Here is a 6,372-nt window from a genome sequence, read left to right as displayed (position 1 = left end):
TTCAATGAAAGTTTTAATTATTACTTAACTCGTACCCCTTCTAGCATCGAGAACAAATTTTTACAACTTCCTACCGATGGTTAATAATTCAGATATTGCCGATTCAATCGATTCAACAATGGTGACACGGTAAATCTAACATTTAGTCCGGCAGCCAGGTACAATTAAAATTTCAATTTTGTCTCCTTTTCAAAACAGGGGGTTGCCAAAAAAAGCTTTCTGTAGTGGCTTGGAAATAATAAAATGGACGATGTTTGTTGACCTTATTTCACGTTTCAAAAGTCACCGTTGAATAAACAAAGATAATTGGATCATCTGTTGGCAATGTACACAATCTGCTCAAAACGTGTAGACCTCCAATTTTAATTTTTTTCAATACGATTTTTTTATTTTAATACAATTATTTCAATATATAAGTTGCAATAATAAGAAAAAAACTAATAATTGTTTTATATTGCTATGTAATATTACGTATTGTAATAAATGTATTGGTTGTTTAAAAAACAAAAATATTCTGGTACATACTACGTGCGATTATTACAATAAGCTGTTCTACATGTGTGTGTATATTTTTTCCGTCAAATTAACCGTTCTCAAATTCAAATTGAACTTTTTAATTTTTAACGTTATCCATCTAACTAACCTTTATCATTTTTAACTTAACGTTTTCGTTAACCCATTTTAATTAACGTAAATTAATCCATTTTAATTTTTAAATTAACTTTTTAATTTAAAGTTAATTTTTTTTGTAAAATTATCCAAATTTAGCTTCAAATCAATCTATTTAATTTTTACTTTAACGTTTTCCATCGAATTAACCCTTTTTAATTTTTAACTTAACATTTCTCTTCAAATTAACCTTTTTTATTTCTAACAACGTTTTCCGTCGAAATAAAATTTATTAATTTTAACCTTAAATCTTTTTCACTCAAAATAACTTTTGTAATTTCAGTTTAACGTTTTCCGTCAAATTAAACATTTTCACTTTTTAACTTAACGTTTAATTCCCTTACAGCAACACTTTTTACTTCAAATTAACCTTTTTCATTTCAACTTAACTGTTAGCTTGTGAAATTAACCCTTTTCAATTTCAAATTAAGCATTATAATTTCAATTTAGCGTTTTTCGTTAAATTAAACATTTTGAAATCAAATAAATTTTTCTCATTATTACATAGCACACATAAACTTCAAATTTACCCGTTTTTTCATCAAATAAAGCTTTTAACTTCAACTTCACCATTTAAACATCAATCTTGTATTCTTTATAATTTCAACTTAACACTTTTTAACTTCAACTTAACCCTTTTAGTGTCAAATAAACCTTTCAAAATAAAAAAAGTTTAATTTGTAGTTATAAAGGTCAATTCCAAATTAAAAAATGTTAATTAAGTCTTTCATTTAATTGATCTTTATATAAGGTATTGGATGAAATAAAAAGCAAGTGTCACAAGCGAATGGGATTCGAACCCACGACCTTCGGCTAAATACGCTGCTGCTGTACCGCATGAACTATCGTCACTTCCATCCATTCGGACACCAACTTCTCATCTCACTCTTAGCCGAAGGTCGTGGGTTCGAATCCCTCTTGTGGCAATATCTTTTTTATTTCAACCAATACCTTACATAAAGATTAATTAATTGAAAGGAGTTATTTGGTCAATCGGACCACGAAATATAATGGAGTTAATTAAAGTAAAAGTTTCATCACTCGGGTTTTAATAATAATATGATTAATCAGTTGCGTTTCTTAAATATGCACCTCCACTACGTTTACGTACACTTACGAGGCAGGTTTAATGGAATTAGCGTATTTTCGATATAAGTCTACTTATTGACTTACTCCTAGAGACCAGAGAATTGTAATTGTGTTATTTCTTATATGCATACAATATCTGATTTGTTGTTTTAATCTTAAAAAAAATTAAATCTAGAAGATTAATGCTAAAAAATTCTTGTCTGCTATTTTGTGAAATACCTAGCTGACAACATTTTGACATCAGGCGAACCCTTTATGCATCAAAAAAAGATTGAATCTGATCGTCAGACCACCTGAGAATTTGACTTTCAAATCAAAACCGTTCGTCTTCGTTCCATCAGTATAATTTCCAATTATTATTTATGCTAGGGTGAGTTTAAAATGTTACAAATCATTTTTCTTTCTCGGAAACCGCGTTTACTGTGCTAAGAAAAAAGCTTTATACTTGATTGAACAGAAGTAATAAACTTTATTAGGAAGTGGTTAGACCCAGATGAAACGTCTGCAGGTACCCAATTTGAACAATGGTCTTGATGAAATAGTGACGAACAGAAAATGCGTGTTTTTTCACGTGACAACACTCGGCCACGCAATTAAACCAGGCTAAATTCACCTACCGAATGGAGGTTATGTAAATGGGATTCTTGGGTTTATTAAATCATGTGCGATTTGGTAACTAACAATGAATGTTATAAGAAGAAAGAAGCTAAACCTCATACCACCCTTCTAAAAGAGGAAGCCATAACCTTCTTCAAAAGAAACTAAATACCAAGACCAAAACTCAAGTGGAGGTCATATAGGCAACATACTACATAAAACCAAGGCATCACCAACCATTAGACAGATATGTAAAATAATCCCCAGGGTCGTGTATTCATTATGCAAACAAAAGGGTTAGACCCTTGGTCACATAAGCAAGATTTTGTACAATTTTATAAGTTTTAATTTGAAATAAACATGTATGAATTTGAAATAAAAAAGTTAATTTGAAGTTAAAAGCGGTTAATTTAATGTAAAAAAAGGTGTTTAATAGAATTGATCTTTCTTACAATTTAGATAAAAAGTCGATATAAATAATTAATCAGCAATTAAATTTTGCACGGCTTCCCTTTAAGATCAGTTGAAATTAAAAAAGGTAAATTTAAATTTACCAAGGATTATGTTGAAATTAAATGGGTTAATTTGAAGTTAAAATGGTTAAGTAGGTACTAAAAAGGGTTATATTGAAACTTAAAAAATGTGAATTTGCAATTACAAATGATTAATTTGACTGAAAAAAGCTATTACTAATATGGATTTCACAAAAAAGAAGATTCTAAAATAATATTTTATGCAGTTTTCCCACATGAATGTAAATTTTTGCCATTTGTCTTGGCATTTTTTTTATCCCTTCGATCTTACTATACTAACTCATTTCAAAAAATTATACTTTGCATGGCTATATTTCATAACATCTAAGTTTCTAATGTTTTAAGGAAAATGTAATTTGAATGTGAAAAAGGTTCATTTGAAATTAAAAAGGGTTAATTTAAAGTTAAAAAGAGTTAAATTGAATATTTTTTAAAAATTATTTGACGGCAATTAGCTATATCTAGTTCAACAATAATATTATATATCGACAGTATTTTGGCCAAAAAAGTACGTTAATAAAGAAAAATCCAATTTTTCACTTATTGCCAGTATAATCGAAAGTGTTTGTAGTCCATAAACTGAAAGTTAATTATATGCCCAATAGCATAAAATCAATTTTTTTAAACCTGGAGAGAAAACATTAAAGTCTTATTACATAAGAACAATATATGGACCAATGGAAACAGGTAAGATCGAATTTTCTGCCTGGCAAGTTCTAAGGGGAAAAAATGTTTGAATTTTATAAGACAGAGCCGCTTAAAGAAGTGAAATTAAACCGTCTCACTTAAAAATTCTATACCCATGAATGGAAGTTTCATTACGGTATTATTATCGTTTTAACGATCCCGATGAAACTGACACATTAAATCAACATAACTTTCCAGCGTGAGATAGGATGAGCACTTGTTAAACATATGCTCGATTTGACAAGTTTGATGTAGTTTGATTTCATAAAACAAACGATAGAAAGCCCATAGCAATAATTGGATCTTGAGAGAACTCCTGTGAATTTTTTTTAATTTTTAATCGACACCTTCTTGCTTCTTATGCTTCAAGTTTCTGTTGTTATTTAACGTGTTAAAATTGTGATTATTTCTGTTTGTAATTAAATTTGTGATTTTCTTTGGTTTTAGACTCCCTATTGTTACGGTTAATGTTCGAAATTAATGGACGTTTTTTCCATTCTCGCAAGGCCTCCTCGTTTTCACACTGTCTTGAATTTAGCATTAATTGGGTGGGAATCCGTGTTTTGTTTTGTGCTAGTTGTGACTTGGTCGTAACCGAGCTTGCGTTAAACGATAATCTATTTTTTTGAGAAGCTATATAAAAATAAAATTTAAACCTGTTGTGTGAATGTAGAAAAAAATTCATCTGAAATTAAAAGGTTAATTTGAAGTTAAAAATGTGAATTTGAAATTAAAAAGTTAATTTGAAGTAAAAATATGCATTTGAAATTAAAAATCGTTAACATCAAGTAAAAATGTTAAATTTAAGTATAAAAAAAATTTCCATTTGAAATTAAAAAGGGGTGATTTGACACAAAAATAGATAACACATAATTAGAACATAATGTAAATGTGCAAATCGTGTATTACATTCAGAACGAACACAGCGAAAATAAAGCAATAGACCTGTGAAAAGAGATCAATCAGCTTGAAATTTTGTACCTGCTGTCAGTAATGTTTTGAGTTTTGTCACATTTCTTTTTTATACAATAAAATTCTGCTTTTACTTTTCTTAAGGTTTTGCTTATTCTTGAATCCAGGCGTGGTGAGGAGACGCAGTGGGTTACGGTAGTCCCGACGGAACCCCGTTATGCAAAAGAATGAACCCTTCACAGCTCCACATTTCCGTCCGTAATACAATCTGATGCGCCTCGATAACGACCTGGTACGCGCCGCGGGTTCGACTCGGCCTTAAAAACATCAATTTTTTTGTAAAGATTAAACCATAACAAGGTGATCTTCTTTGATCAATTTTGTAGTTGTTTTGTCGCGTTCCACTTTATTTTCGGAAGCAAATGATAAGTAATGGCCTCGCTTTAGTGTGTTTTTTTACCCTTGGTTCCAGATGTTCTAGTGTGCATTTCCAGATGTTGAAATCTATAACAATTGTCTAATTAAATTACTCATCGTGTTATTCACGTGCCACCTCAAAAGATAACCTGTAAAGAAGAAACAAATGGTTACTACATAATAATTAATAAACGATATAAGCATCACAGATTGATTTTGAAAAGTGCTTTTTCCCCATAGATATGTTCATTTCATTCATTTATTTTATTTTATTACTGTTGTGTCCCATTATACCGAATGCCTAAATTGTTTGCCCTTTTGGTACATTAGTCCATCCTAGATAACTCTTTGGTAAAATTCTTAATGAATTAGTAAGGACGTTATGTAGCTTATAGCTACAGGAAAAGATCTTTTCCTTCTTTTCCTTGCAGTCTGTTGTTATATGCTCTACCGTGATGTGTTCTCCACACAACCGCCACCTACGTGGACTCACCCCCATTAGAAGGTGTCCGTGTATGATCTTGGTATGGCCTACGCGCATGCTGGTAAGTATGACCTTTTACCTTCTAGACCCAGTCTACACAGTCCACGGACCGATGTCTTTTTTAAATTTTTATAATTCAGATCTTTTTATGTAAGGTTTTGGTTGAAATGAAAAAAGATAAGATAGTCACAAGCGGGATTTGAACCCATGACCTTCGTTTTTCTATTAAGTAATCTTTATTTTTTTCATTTCAAGCAATAACTTACATAAAGATTAATTAATTGAAATAAGTTATTTGGTCAATCGGACCACGAAACATAATGGATTTAATACGTAAAACGAAGTACATCTTCACTAAAGCCCTCCGTGGCCATTTCATTTCTCGCCGGGAATCGAATCCTGATTACACGACATTTGAAAAATAGCAAAGAAATGGGAAAGTTCGAAAGGTATGATGAGATAGGAGGTTGGTGTCCGAGTGGATCGAAGTCACGATGGCTCAGGTGGTAGAGCAGCGGCGTATGTAGCCGAAGGTCGTGGGTTCGAATCCTGCTCGTGACACTAGCTTTTTCTTTTCGGTCCAATACTTTACATAAAGATTTATTAATTTTGTATAACATTAGCCATCTGCTGAACAGAGTGTGAAAGGTCGTGTGGTCTCTTCGTGGGTTTTCTTCTTGTTCGTCCCCGGTTTTACCAATGCGCCCGGGAACCCATGCCAGGACGACCTTTTTCCAATGACATCGATCCCTTTAAGTTGTTCATATATTTTTCTGATTAATGGGTTTGCGGATGCTCTTCAGCTGAGTTCGTGTATCGCGTTTAGTCTGTGCATGTTATGAATTTTTTCTTGTATGGCTTTCACTTCCGCCGTGCGTACTCTTGATGATTGGGAAGGGTGACAGAATTTCAACATCGGCGGCACTCACACCCATTACCGTCTTGGACCCATCTGTGCGGATTGGTCTGGCTCCACTAAATTCC

General features: G+C 32.0%; 1 non-coding gene across 1 annotated transcript; it reads left to right on the top strand.

Moving 5' to 3' along the window:
- Nucleotides 1-5,876: 5,876 nt before the first annotated feature.
- Trnah-aug lies at nt 5,877-5,949 on the top strand. Its single transcript has one exon. It is a non-coding gene; the product is annotated as a tRNA-His (tRNA).
- The last annotated feature ends 423 nt before the right edge of the window (nt 5,950-6,372 follow it).

Source organism: Cimex lectularius, unplaced genomic scaffold (assembly GCF_000648675.2).
Source record: "Cimex lectularius strain Harlan isolate CLEC.00 unplaced genomic scaffold, Clec_2.1 scaffold548, whole genome shotgun sequence".
NCBI classification, from domain to species: Eukaryota; Metazoa; Arthropoda; class Insecta; order Hemiptera; family Cimicidae; genus Cimex; species Cimex lectularius.
This window is presented reverse-complemented; position numbering and strand designations above follow the sequence as displayed.